The sequence below is a fragment of the Syngnathus typhle genome, linkage group LG1 (genome assembly GCF_033458585.1).
Source record: "Syngnathus typhle isolate RoL2023-S1 ecotype Sweden linkage group LG1, RoL_Styp_1.0, whole genome shotgun sequence".
NCBI classification, from domain to species: Eukaryota; Metazoa; Chordata; class Actinopteri; order Syngnathiformes; family Syngnathidae; genus Syngnathus; species Syngnathus typhle.
In genome coordinates, this window is record NC_083738.1 from 5,898,951 (window position 1) to 5,913,866 (window position 14,916).

Below are 14,916 nucleotides of genomic sequence, written 5' to 3' on the forward strand. Positions count from 1 at the left end.
GGTGTGAGTTCATCAGAGCAACAGCCTGGGGGAAGAAGCTGTCTCTGTTTCTGCTGGTTTTGGCGTACCGAGCTCTATAACGCCGTCCGGAGGGGAGTAGTTCAAACAGACTGCAACCCGGGTGAGAAGGGTCTGTAGAGATGTTCCTTGCCCGATTCCTGGTCCTGGACAGGTACAAGTCTTGGATAGATGGGAGGTTGATTCCAATGATCTTTTCTGCAGTTCTGATTGTCCGTTGTAGTCTGTGCTTGTCTTGTTTGGAGGCCGATCCAAACCAGACAGTGATGGAGGTGCAGAGGACAGACTGGATGATGGCAGTGTAGAAGGTCTTCAGAAGCTCTCGCGGCAGGTTGAACTTCTTGAGCTGTCTCAGGAAGTACAGCCTCTGCTGGGCCTTCTTCCGGACAGAGTCTATGTGGCCGGTCCATTTCAGGTCCCGAGAGATTGTGGTTCCCAGGAACTTGAAGGTGTCTGTGGAAAGAATAGTATTACTGCGGATAGTGAGGGGTAAAAGTGGTGAAGGGTCTCGCCTGAAATCCACTGTCATCTCCACGGTCTTGAGCGGGTTCAGCTCCAGATGGTTTTGACTGCACCAGTGGACCAGCCGCTCCACCTCCTGTCTGTACACAGTCTCATCACCGTCCTGGATCAGTCCGATGAGAGTGGTGTCGTCTGCATACTTCAGGAGCTTCACAGGAGAGTCACCTGAGGAGAAATCATTGGTGTAGAGGGAGAAGAGCAGTGGGGAGAGGACGCACCCCTGAGGGGCTCCAGTGTTGGTGGTCCGGGTGTCAGATGTGATGCCCCCCAGCCTCACACGCTGTCTCCTGTTGGTCAGGAAGCTGGTGATCCACTGACAGGTGGAGGCAGGCACCGCAAGCTGGATGAGCTTCTGTTGGAGGATGTCAGGGGCGATGGTGTTGAACGCCGAGCTGAAGTCCACGAACAGGATCCTGGCGTACGATAGATAGATAGATAGATAGATAGATAGATAGATAGATAGATAGATAGATAGATAGATAGATAGATAGATAGATAGATAGATAGATAGATAGATAGATAGATAGATAGATAGATAGATAGATAGATAGATAGATAGATAGATAGATAGATAGATAGAGAGATAGAGAGAGAGAGAGAGAGAGAGAGAGAGAGAGAGAGAGAGAGAGAGAGAGAGAGAGAGAGAGAGAGAGAGAGATAGATAGATAGATAGATAGATAGATAGATAGATAGATAGATAGATAGATAGATAGATAGAGAGAGAGAGAGAGAGAGAGAGAGAGAGAGAGATAGATAGATAGATATAGATAGATAGATAGATAGATAGATAGATAGATAGATAGATAGATAGATAGATAGATAGATAGATAGATAGATAGATAGATAGATAGATAGATAGATAGATAGATAGATAGATAGATAGATAGATAGATAGATAGATAGATAGATATAAATAAATAACATTTGCAGTTGAACCAGATCAGGGTGGGCTGTACTAAACTAAACTCTACCGCTGGCTGAACATGTGTTTAAAATGACACACCTACATTGCGTTATCACCTGTTCAAGTTTATTCACACTGTAACCCATAAAATTAGAATATTTTTTCTTCTGATTTTTTCCTATTCAAATGCATCAGTAATTACTTTTGGTCATAATAAATACATTATGTGTCACGGCCATTTGTTTAGTGCAAGGTGCAAAAGACATTTATTTTCACTTAATGAGCAACGGTGTATTTTTTATGAAGGAGAAACGGATGCTTACGGTGAGCTTTATTTCTTAGTTTAAGTGGACACATTGAGGCAGTTAGAGCGGATGCCACAACAAACAGGTTGAGTGACTGTTCTTGTTGGAGGTCTGCACTCTTAATTGAGTAGTTTTCAGTGTGTTTCTGTAGTATCTCGACAAACTTCTCACGCTCTAACGTCAAACCAAAACCTTTCATTTGTGTCCAAATATGCTCCAGCCACATGAAAGTGAGCAGGTCATCGCCGCTGTGTTCTCTCCCTCCCTCCTCATCTGGCATTCAGGCATGCAATGACCTAGTGATGCTGTGTGACAGGCCAACTAGGGCACTGGCTGTTTGTGTCAATCCAGATCAATCACTCCCTCTTCTGGACGGTCGACGTCATCAACACACACAAAGGTCATAGGGGTGCACTGAAGCTAGCCCTGATGTGGCGACGAGTGAGGTCAGCGTGGCATGTGAACACTTGACTGACTTGAGTGTCAGCTTGGATAGAGAAGAAGTTCATGAAGAGGAAGGAGAATAAAAAGACTGGCAGTAGATGTTTGGTCATGTTTTTAAATACACATCCAAATCTCAAGTGACTTGCGTGCGTATCCAAAAAACAGCTAAAACCTTTTTGTCATATTGATTAATACGGCAAGATAGAAGGCCAGCATCCAAAAGGACGCTCTATTGATACGCGTAAATCGGCCTGTGACTTCTAAGTCTACATCTACGGGGGAGCAGGAGGAAACAACACAATAGCCAAAATACAAGCCTTTAGAGAGAAGAAGAACAACAAGAAACAGCACTTAACGGCCCAGAATCCACTGCACCCACGGGAGCAACCTCAATTACTGTTACACGTCCGAAGAGCAGAACTCTCGGAGAAGTGATTGCTGAGATGGAAATGGCCGTGTGTGATTGTGCATGTGTGAATGTGTGTTAGACGATGGATAGAAAGGCACTCAGTAAAAAGATCTTTCAGGAACACTTTGCCTCTGTGACGTTGACGCGAGCTGTTGATTGACGTGCACTTCTCGACACAAGCTCGGGCTATCAAGCTATCTGCCACGCATTAGGCATGGCTTGCTCCTCTGGGAGGGGCCTAAGTGGTAAATGATGTTGCTCGAGACACTCTCTATCAACAATGTGTGTGTTTTTTAGATTGTGTGAATGCTGAGGAGGGCAAAGTATTCAATCAAAGATTTGATTGAAAAGCCCATGTGTCTTGGAAGATCAGAAATCTGTCCACTGATGTAGGGCTGGCATTGGTGCATGTAGAAAAACATTCTCAATTGTATTGGTATTGAACTGACTATTAGTTACATGTTAGTAAAAATGAAAATAAAACTTTCTGCCGCTCGTTTAACCTCAAATGCCACCTTTATGCTTCCCAATTTTAAACAAATATGTATGTAATTATGACTTTAGGAGCTAGGGGGCGCTCAGACTTTTCCAAAACCGACATCATTTTCCTGAGCACTCTGAGCAGATTCATTCCGATGGTTTGTGTGAGCATATTGAAGTGTAAATGCCAGTCAGGGTTGAAAGTCGAGGCTGTGCCTTCAAATGTCCAAACTTCCAATAATAAATGTGACGAGAAACTTGTGCTTAGAATCAACTCACCTCTGGAATGTGAAGGGAAATTGCACTTTTGTGACTATTGGTTTTCTTTATTCACATTTCATAACAACGCATACGGTTTCCCCCACATTACCTATAATTCAACAACTGTGTTTCTGTGGAGTCACTCTGTGAGGCTCCACTTCCCCTTTGTCCATGTGAGTATCTTTTCTCCAGTGTTGTATTCTGTGCTGTTTTTGTTGGCCCGTTTGCAGCCTCGGTTAGATCTTTGGTCCTTTTCCCAAGCGATATAACCCCCACACATCAAGCAGTATCTGACCCCTGTCTCCATGATACATGACAGGTCCACTGAGTGTGTACGTGTACGTGTGTGTGCTTGTGTGTGTGTGCTTGCGTGTGTGCATGTGCGGAAATTTGTTTACATTGTAAATTACTATTGTGCTTCACACAGATATGGACCCAATTATGCTAGAAGATAGCTGAGTATGCGAAAATTGAATGTGCCTTCGAAATCAGTCCAATTGTGACATGCTCAAAGTCACACACACACACACATGCACACACACACACACACACGCACACACACACAAAGAGCGCACACATCCTGCTGTGATCCTAAACCGCACACATAGATGTTCCTAATGGGACAAAAGCAGCATTCCCATTCCTGTGGATAACCAGTCTGTTTGTTTTTCTCTTTAAACTAGACTTGACTGCCACTTTTTCTGGTGAGAAAAAGGATGAGAGATGATAATAATAAAAAAAACAGTGCAGAGAGCAGCTCCCACCACAGTTTGGGCTTCCAAAGTCAGCCGCGAGAACCGTACTGGCAAAGCTCAGCAACTATGATTTAAAGGGGACACTTATGTATCGTATCATGAAAGCTGATACCTGGGCGGATTTGTGTGTTTTCCAACATGCGGAAATGAGCTCGTTGTAATGTTGAAAGCTTATATTTACGAGTCGCGATGTTAGACTAAATCCCGTTTCCTTGAACGTTGCCGAGACATCAAGCCACGCAGGTACGCTCAAATCCAGTGAGCATCTGCTCCTTTACTACCAGATTGAATTAGCAATTACAGAGAGTAAAAAGCAGAACAAAACATCTGGAGCTGTAAGGAGTAGAGGTTATAAATCTGAGCAAGAGGAAGGGGGGTATGAAAATGAGCCAAAGTGAGATTCTCAAGGACAGTGTCTCTTATTGGTCCATTACCATGGCAGAGGTGTCAAAGCAGGACCCGAGGCAATGGGGGAAATGGCACAAATTGGACAGAGTGCGCGGCTTCAGAGGGCATCGAAGGAATATAAGTGGATTTCATCTTCGTTGGCATAAAAAGGAATGTTTACTGAAATGCTGAAAAATACTTGCCATTCAAATAAATACTTTCTGAAATGGGTTGGTGGTGGTGCACACACGATTTTCTTAAATACCTTTTTAAACATTATGCAAGACACTATTTATTCACAAAACACGTCCCCAAAATATTCTGAGAAAAAAAAATCATGAATAATTAAAAATAACCCACTGTGTATAAGTCTCACACTACCTTTGTTTTTTTTAAAGCTCTCCATTGTACTTTAAAAGACATTTGGGTGTAGGTAAACAGTAATGAGACCAATAGGACAGTCCAATGGCGGAGTGGTTACAGCTTCAGAAAGGAAGTTTCAGATTTCGATGTGCGTTGACTCAGGTTCTGGAGTTTCCATGTTCTCCTTCTACTTGGGTGGGTTACCTTAGGGTACTTCATCTCCCTCACACAGCCCGAAAAGAGGCATGTTAAGTTAATTGAAAATTCTAAATTGCCCAAAGGTGTGAATGTGAGTGTGACTGTGTCATGTCAGCTCGGATAGGCTCCAGCGCCCTCACAATCCTGCATAGTTTTACACAATTATTACATTAATAGAATCACACACCAAGTTTACAAAAATAATGTAAAAAGGAGAACTCACTGACACGCCAATCAATAAAGTAAGACAGGTATTGATAAAATTGTACCTGTCATGCTTCAACAACTATACTAATCCAGGTGTGCATCTAAATAATTGCAGAATTGTTATTGTAGATAGAAACCCCGGAACATCTATCCAGTGGTAGCTGGTGAAAAAAAAGACAGCAGAAAGCAGAGGAGGACAACTGAAAGAGCCTGACACAAGAGGAAGTGTTATTGAAGGACAATATCAAATTCAGCTTATCAATTAAAAGCCTGTGTTTACATTTCCACTCCAAGGCCAGTCACTTGGTGGATGTTTCAAATAGGTCAAGGTTGAAGCGAAAACAAAAGTTAGTCGATTATCAGTCGAGGTGCGCTGTTCCTAATTTGTATGCTAATCTGGTCGATCATTGCGCAATCCCCGTTTACAATTCTACATCTGCATGCGCTCATTTAATTATCCAAACACAATTCACAAAAGTCACTGGAAACAAACCAAACCAAAATAAAATCATTTGCATATATTTAAACGAGCAGATCAACTCCCTGGAGGTTGGTTAATATTTTAGAGGCATAATAATAATATGCTAAATCATTCACATTTCATCCGGCACCAAAACAAAGTGGCTTTGTCGATGTAATTAGGGTGTTTTAGAGTTGAATCACCCTGGCAAATGACCGTGTTTTTCTCTCTGGGAGATCTCTGCGTGAACGTAGATACACCTCTCCCCACGTTTGCGCGCGCGTGTACGTGCATGCGTGTTGTATTGTCATATGACAATACAACACACATGCATATATATACACGTGCATCTTCTCCTCCATGTGCGTGGAGTCTTAGAAAAGGATTGATTAAAGAGCGAGTGTCTGTCTGAGAGCAGTTAATGAGGTTTAGTCCCATGAGCTGCGAGGATTTCAGCGTGTGTGAGTGCACACGCATGGGTGTTTGCGTGTGCACGCAGCCCGAGTGGAAGACACTGTTAATTGGCTAAGACTTACTTTCAGCAGGGGGATAGTCAAGGGCACAGTGCCTTCACAATTGTGAAGCATTAGCAGTATTTTCTTATTTTGATTTGACTATGTATCACTATTAGTGTGATTGGATAAAGCGCCTCCTTATATATGAATGATACACAAAACAAAATGCGCATTGAAAAGTGAATGGGTAATCATTTGCTGTTCTGGGCTTTACCTGAAGCTTACGACGTGAATGAAACGCATTCATTCCCATCTCTAGGGATGAGAATAAAAACAACAAAAGAGGAGATTAAAACACAACATTGATAAACAGAAGGCAGCACGGGGAAAATTGGCGAATGAAGCAGACTAGTAAGAAAGTGGCCATGATGGAAGGGTGCCTGGTAGGATTTCGTCACACACCTGTCCATCTACAAGAATATAAAGACCTGTATGTTCCTTTGCAGTGCAACACTCAGCTAGTCTCAAACAACGGGGCGCATTGATGCTTTCAAGTGGAGCACAGCTCAAAGTAGAGCAAGACTGTGTGTACGTGTGCGCGCGCTCGTGTAAGTGTGTGAGAGGGGGTGTGTGCGCGCGCGCGCATGTGCACGCGTGTGCACGTGTGTAAAACCCAGGCATTTCCCCCCTTGGGACCCGCACAAACACGCTTCCCATCTTTCCTTTGAGTTTTACATTCAAAGGTTCCACTCGTTCAACTGTCAATCATCCTCCCAGCCAATCAAGGCCTTCCCTTCTCAGTCTGTTTATAGATCAAGGGTGGTTTAAGCGTATGTATGTGATGTGACTGGAATTTTGACTATGACTAATACTAATAGTGTAAATATTCATATTTTTGAGACCTCACCAGTGGTGTCAATCAAAATCAACTCTATTGTGTCATACTGAGAGCACGCTGGAACAATTTTTATGACTTCAAGCCCTGGAAACACACTAGCAATAAATCTGAAAGGAATCCAGACCAAGAGAAATATGTGTAAAATGACTGAATGAGGTAGTACCAAGGATGCATGAAGCAATAGGGAGAACATTCTTTGCACAGACGCAGGTTATTAAAGACATATCTTTGCGTTTATTAAAGCTGGTGAGTGTGTGTATGTGCAGATTTGTCTAATCAGTGGTGTAGCATTATTCTGTGTACAGGGCTATCGCAACCCAGATATGTCATGCTTAATTTAGTGGCTGGGGGGACAAGAGAAATAACCACATTGCGTAGGAAATTCACAGTATGCTGCAAACGTCTTATTTGTTCTTCTTGCATTGCCCCAATGAACATATGTTGATACCTTAGCCAAACTGCTAACAAAAAATGGAAACAATTATAGCAAGCTACCTACTGGTTGATGGAGGATATAATGAATATACGATTACTGGAATGGTGAAAACAAATTCCCACACGTCCACCTTTAATCAGATTCTCTCCATAATTTAAAGACCCATGCACGACACCTTAATATGATGTCAAAAGCGACCGTGTCGAGCAATATATAATAAATTAGCAATGGTGTCCTAGGATTTAAGCACAGTCCGGTCCTGCATCACAACTGCATACGGAAAGCTAACAGTGTGATAAACAAATAGTATCAGGTGACAGCTGGCATCGCCTCTGATTGCCATCCATTATGATGGAACAATAGTTTCCTGTGGGACATGCTAACGACATGGGTGTGTGTGAGTGTGTTCTTGTGTTTCCGGGTGGGGTGGGGGCTGGGGGCAGCGCAACAGGGGAAATTAACCCAGCCATACTTTGTCTGCTTTATGCCAGTAGGGAAATTGACGAAAGAGAATGGGCATGGTGGGAAAGAGGGGAATCGCTTACCAACACCTGTTATTTGCTGAGATAGACAGCTGCCATATGTTGGTACCTGGCTGCCATGCGTGGGAATGAGTGGTGCGTTGTAATAACCAACAGAGGGCAGCAGAGAGCTGTTGAGCTGAATTGGCCCTTAGAGGACAGTTTGAAAACTTGGGTTTGAACTAAACTATCTGGAGTTACTGTAAATGTCACCTCGCAGAAGAAACCCACTCAACCTTTTCTGCTGCTTAATTTCAGTATAATTGAAGGGCTGCTGCGGTTTGTGCGTGAGGCAAAGTTCGGTTCATCACTGCCAGACTGCCATGGTGTGATAACTTTGTTTTTGTCGTCCTTAAGTGTTTACCCCCAGATGAAATGAGGTGACAGTTAGGTTTGACCTGCAGGCCACCGGTAATAGTGGACTGTGCGTTCATAGCACGTCTCGGTGAGAAAGAAGCTCGATCTATTCACGCTACAGGCAGAGCCGTGGCCTCCGGGATTGGGTTCCTGCTTCGGTAATGATTGTGTTCCCCTGTGGAATGTACAACATTGTCTCTCCTCAAATGAGGGAGACACACAAACACATGCACTCCAATATGCATGAAACACACCAGGTTGTAAACGCGTGCAGATAAGATATGATAAACACACATGGACACACACGCACGCACGCACATCCACACACACCCACACACAAACACGCACACACGTGTGTCACATACATTAGCTCCACAGTATCAGAAACATTGATTTGGATTCCCTCTCAGGCTTGCTGGGCTCCGGTGTGATCAATCAGTGAGCTTATAGCCCACAATGTGTGGCAGCTTGTATTGCTCTTTCTCCCTCTTCTCTAGCGATCAGAGAAAATCCCACTCCAAGCAAGCGCAATGCACATCCATGCAATTTTAATGACTCTTAAATTAACCATCATATTTTTTTGCTTCACTTCTTCACTGACTAAATCGCTTAATATGCATCAACGCTGGCTTCACTTGTGGATTAGCCCTGACATTTTTATAATTCCTTTGCACAGGCATTGTGTTTATTTATGAGGGTGTAGGCTTTTTTGGCTGATAAATGGCACAATTAAGCAGCACTGAGACACTTGAGCAGGCGTTTCAGGCTGCTGACAGATTTTTAGTGTCCTCTTCCTTGGCTAACGATGAAAGTAAATAATGCCTTAACGAGGTTTCCGGAGCAGTTGTTTTAGGATTCATTTTATGCCTTATATGTGCTTTGAGCAGCAGCCGTTGTTGAGAGCGCCACAGATTTTGAGACTTTGAATTTAACATTAAAAAGAAACAAATTCTCTTTCTTATCACTTCCAAGGTTACAAGTGAGGGTCCGATTTTTGTCACGTTTTGAAAATGTCCTCACAGAAGACAAATTGTATCGTTTATTTTTGTGTCTCGTTTTTCACGACAACATTTTTGATACCCTGACATGTCGGAGGGGTGGATTTAAATAAGACAGGGGATCTTGTCACTTCCAGAATGGACTATTGGCTGCTGCGGCTTTAGAGATGAAAGCAGTCTGACGCAATACTTTGCAACAGTGTTTTACAGTATTGTTTTACAAACTATCGTAAAGCATCAGTAGAACAAGGGAGAGTATTAGCTTGCTACCTGGGAGGAGGAGGGGCGGCTTTATGAGCCCTCTGAGGCCGACCAGGGAGCGCCAGGCCTCCTGTGTAGTTAAGCAGTGGGCTGTGGCCCTACAAGCTGCCCCCGCATTTACAGAATGCCCTTGGACGGAGTGTGTGCATGGGTTGTGCATGCTCATGGGCTAATGAGTGCACGTGTTAATGCCAATGTGTGTTTGTGTGTGTATGTGAATGCGCGCGGACGAGATGTTGCTGGGTTGAGTCATTCTCCAGAGGGAAGGAGAAGGACAAATGCTCCTTAAAAATAGCCCCTGGGCAGCTGGTGTACACAGTCTATCAGCAGTCCGTCCCTGGGGCCAGTGAGGGAGGGGGATGGAGAGACGGGATGGATGTAAGACGGAGAAGTGGAGTGAGAAAAAAATAGGATAGAATGTGAGCGCAATTGAGTGAAAGGAGGAACAAAACGCTAGAAGAGAAATGACCTAGCGCGTGGAAAAAAAGGCCGAGAAAGTCAAAGGGAAAAGAACAAAGTTGGTGGTCAGTGAACGAAAAAAAAGGATGGAGCGCACGTCCTAATGCCAGTAGAGGTCACAGTGCAGGCGCAGGATTTTAGAGAGCAGCTATGTCCCCAGACGTCTTCAGTTACTAATATACCAGTGTGCCTTTCTCTAAATCGCTCCCAGTCGGCGAGAGTCGAGATCCACAAGACCCGCTGAGACCCTTTGTGGAAATAACTCGACTCCATTTGCTCTCGATAACCGCCTCTAACGACCTGCTCTTACTGTACGTGTTTGTGGGGGAGGTTGTGTGTGTGAGTGTACTTGTTTGAATTCACTCCCCGCTGTGAGCAATGGACATGCGCTTATTAGGAATCTTGATATTTTCAATTCTCTTCAGCAAACCTATCAAGCTATTACATATTTATGGCATTGGAATGTTTCAGATTTTAAGTCTCCGCCGTTTGCTTTGCACAGGAAAAATGATGACACTCAGAGAGATAAGATAAGACTCTCCAAAGGAATATCAGGTAGGGTACAGTGCGACTGGGAAAAATTGTGGGTGTATTTCAACTTTAAAATGAAAAATAAAGCAGTGGAAGTCATTCTGCTTGCCTGAAGGATCCCACACTCTCACAGTATCATCTACACACCAATTAGAGCCCCAGACTTGGGAAGGATCAATGCACTTCTGAGTGTGTGTGTGGGCGGTGTATGTGTCTATGGATGTATTTCGCTGGTTCCTCCACCGAGCTAATTGAGCTGTTTTTTTTTTTTCTCCGACAGTTGGGAGCTCTTAGGCTGCGGACAGATGCCCTTGGGCACAAGGTGTGTATGTGTTTGTCCCAGTGGTCATATGTTCCGCCCCTCCACAGTGATTGTGAATGTTTGTCCATGCATGCCAAAAGGAAAACATGCGCGCATGTGTTTGAGTGAGATGTTTGTGTGCATGGCGTGCCGGTCGTTGGTCTGTCACTGTCGTATTTAGCGGTCTCTACACATCATTAGTAGCCTGACTGTCACATTTGACCGTCTTAGCTGAGCTCTTTATAAAGCTTTGTTTAGAATACTCCGGCCACATGTGCTCCATTGCGACTGATGAGCCTTGAGCGGGTGCTGATGGAGTGTGTGGGTGTGTGTGTGCTTGTAAAAGTGGGGTGGTGATGGACCAAAGCCATCCTGACAGAGATGTTACCCAGCAGCGGCATCCTGGGCTACACACACACACACACACACGCACACACGCGCGCACACGCGCGCACACACACGCATACGCACACACACTCTAACCTATTCTCAAACAACCTGTCTCTCAATGTCAGAGTATCAGATTTAACTTAAGAGTAAGGGGATACTTGTTGTTGAGCTAAATATGTTTTGCATTCAAACTTGAGGACCTTAAAAAGTGTGGTCAATCTGACATCCTTTGACACCGTGAGGATGAACTATATGCTCTTTATTTGGTAAGAAGTTAGGTTGATATTGCCAAAAGTAACGCGCAGTGTGTCAACTTGCAACTGCGTTCCCTTCGTTGAGTCCCACCAAAGTAACATTCTTAACTCTGAAGTTAAAAATAAATTTAACACCATTAATAGTATCAAACCAAAACAAAATAAGAACACTTTTACCTTCAATGACAAATGAGTGCTGTAATGTTATTAGTGTCCCAGCTTAACTCCATCGTCACATTTTCTTTTACATTCTTCCATAAAATTGTAATCGGTAAAAACAGAGCATTCCCCTCTAAAGATTTTTATTACCTTTTTGGATGTATTAACACATCAATTTTTTGTATACTACTGTTTTTTAATATTGCTATTCAAATCAAAATTAAAATAGAATTGTTTGCCTTTGGTGGACCACGCTGTGCTGGAACATGCCGGCCACATTGAGGTCTAATGAAAAAGTGATGCAGTGTAGTCAAGCAGAAGAGGCAGAAAACATGACATAGTTACTCCTTTTATGGAGTTTAGTTGGACATTTTGGTGTTAGTCAACAAACTCTATCCAATGTTTAATTCTATTTTGTCTTATGTGTCAGTTTAACAGAAAACTTCACTTGCTTCTTATTTGGAGAATTGTGCAAGCCAGAGAAAGGTGACATCAATTACAACAGTTTTTCATGAGACTGTTCTTTCAGTTTGGCGCTCTAAAAAGAACCGGCTCCCAAATGGCTCCTCGCTTATTTTCGTTGCTCCAATTCATTTATTTACCCAATTAGTGCAAAATGAACTAGTCATTTTAAAAAATACCATGTCGAAGACAGTATATCAATATATTATTTACATCGCTTTATTAATTTAGACACTCGGAATGCTGTGAATAATTAACGTTAAAATACAAACACAAAGACCAGCAAAAATGTTTTATAATCGTGTGTATTGTTGAAGTTTTGCAGGAGCAGCAACATTTGCGGTAGAAACACTTGTGGGTTCATTAACAACAATTCTGTTGCTTGTCTTTGCTTGTCAACTTTAAGTCGGCATATGCCTAATGCAGGTTGTTCATGTCACCTCCCCAATATGAAAGTTTCATTTGAAAAGTCTGCACCCTTCCTGCCTATTAACTTGAAAATGCATTTACATTGTACAGTTATATGTCAAGCTCCCTTCTTTCACCTTAGATCACCGGTGTCAAACTCAAGGCCCGGGGGCCAGATACGGCCCGCCACATCGTTTTATGTGCCCCGTGAAGACTAATTGTGCATCAAATTTGTGTGTCATTACTAGAATTGCAAATTGTCTTCACTTTTAATAATATATATATTTGTCAATATTTGACCAGTTTTTACTCGTCTGATTTGAAAACGAGTTTGTTTTGTAGCTTTTACTGTATATAATATGAGGTGCTCATACATTTATTTGGGTTGACAATCATAATGGCCCTCCGAAAGAAGCTATGACTACAATGCGGCCCGCGAAAAAAATGAGTTTGACACCCCTGCCTTAGATGCTAACTTTATAGCAATGCTCATTTGCACTCGAGTCTCCCCATCGCTCTGTTACCTCCTTCTTCCGCGTTCTGCTTAGTGTGGACTCACATACACCACCATGACACATTTTGACCAAACACAACTTTACTTTAAGACTCGGGAACAAACAATAACGCTAATTCCCAATCACAAGCATGCTCCTGTCATTCACGTCAAATGTTTTCCAAGACACTTCGAGATTGTGAGAACTCATCAGGACTACCAAATATATAGAGAAGTGGGAAGTAAAATTTTATTGACATTGATGACTTTTAATACACCCAATACATATGGTTTATGAAAGTGCAGATTTGCGTACAGTGTTGTCAAGTCTCTTCCTTTCATTGCTAACATTAGGACCACTGTTGTAATTTATGCTAGTCTCTGTTTGGGAAAATTAGTTGCGGGAGAGGTCGGAAAAGTCATGAAATATAGCGAAAAGTTGGCAACACACATTGTAGTCTTGCTCGCTACCTTGCTTGTATCAGCGTACCCACATGTGCACATAATACAAAAGTACAACTTTCAAAGCATTGGATAGTTTATGTTTCTTTCTGACATTGTGGTCACTTTTAAGGCCAATCAGCAACTGTGAATAGGCCTGATGTGGACCCAGAGATGTACTTGCCCAGGCTTGCTTTTGAAGGAGTTTAACTTTGTTTTAATAATTTGAAAGGCCCTTTCACACTGCACTTGATTTTCTTGGTGTTCACCTCAGAGCAGGGCACATCCTCTTGCCTGTATTTGAAAGTGGTTGCCTATAGCAGCCTTGCTTTTCTTGACACACATCATCACTGAGTGGGAACTGAACCTACACATCAGTGACTTGGCTAAAACCATATCACATGTTTTATTCACATGATCACCTATTGCCCGCGAGTCTGGAAGTTATACCTTGTTATAAATGGCAGTCCACTATATGTGTCATTAAAGTCCATTTAGGATTTGATAGAAAAATAATCTATGGAAGCCATATACATAGGTGCAGTAACTTGTAATACACTTGTAATAACAACAAGCTATGAACTACCTAGTTACTCACTCACGAAAGCAACAACAAATTTTTATCTTCATTTGATAATGTCATCATCATTTAAAAAACTAGGGCATAATGTAGACTTAATGAAATAGCTTATCAATAATCATAATGTTACATACTATATGGAGTAAAGAGGTGTACCATTTTACAATGAATGCCATTTGCACTGTGTATCGTATAGTATAATGCAGCACAATATAAGTTGTGACAAGATTGGTTGCAAAACATTTGAGAGACCATATCTAGCTCATTTTAAGAGAACAATTTCATTTATTAGATTTACTACCTGCTTTTCATTCATATAATTGCATGAAAGCTCTTACAAAGCTTTGAAACCACTTCTACTATATGTGGTATATTCAAGCATCCGTTGAATCAACAAGTCGTCAATGTCGTTTGTAAGAAAACTTCTAGCTGGTGGTTGCTGTCTCTCTTCACCACAGCAGCTGCCTCTGATGGTTATCTCTCATTCATTTTCAAACACGCACGCACGCACGCACACATACACACTCACTAACAAAACACACACACACTCCTGCAACTCAAACACTTGAACACACTTTCTTTTCTCTTGCATTCTTTTTTGAGAACTTCCAACTTAACTTCCAGAAAGAAATGCGGCACTCTGTCCTCGGGCGTGCATATGTCGTTACTTTGAGATAGACACCGGAATAGTGTCTATTTTTTTAACCAAAATACTACTCATTGGCTTGGGCTCCAGGGACCGTCAAAATCAAATTCATACTTACTTTATCGGAATTGCGAACATTTTTTTTGCGGCAGG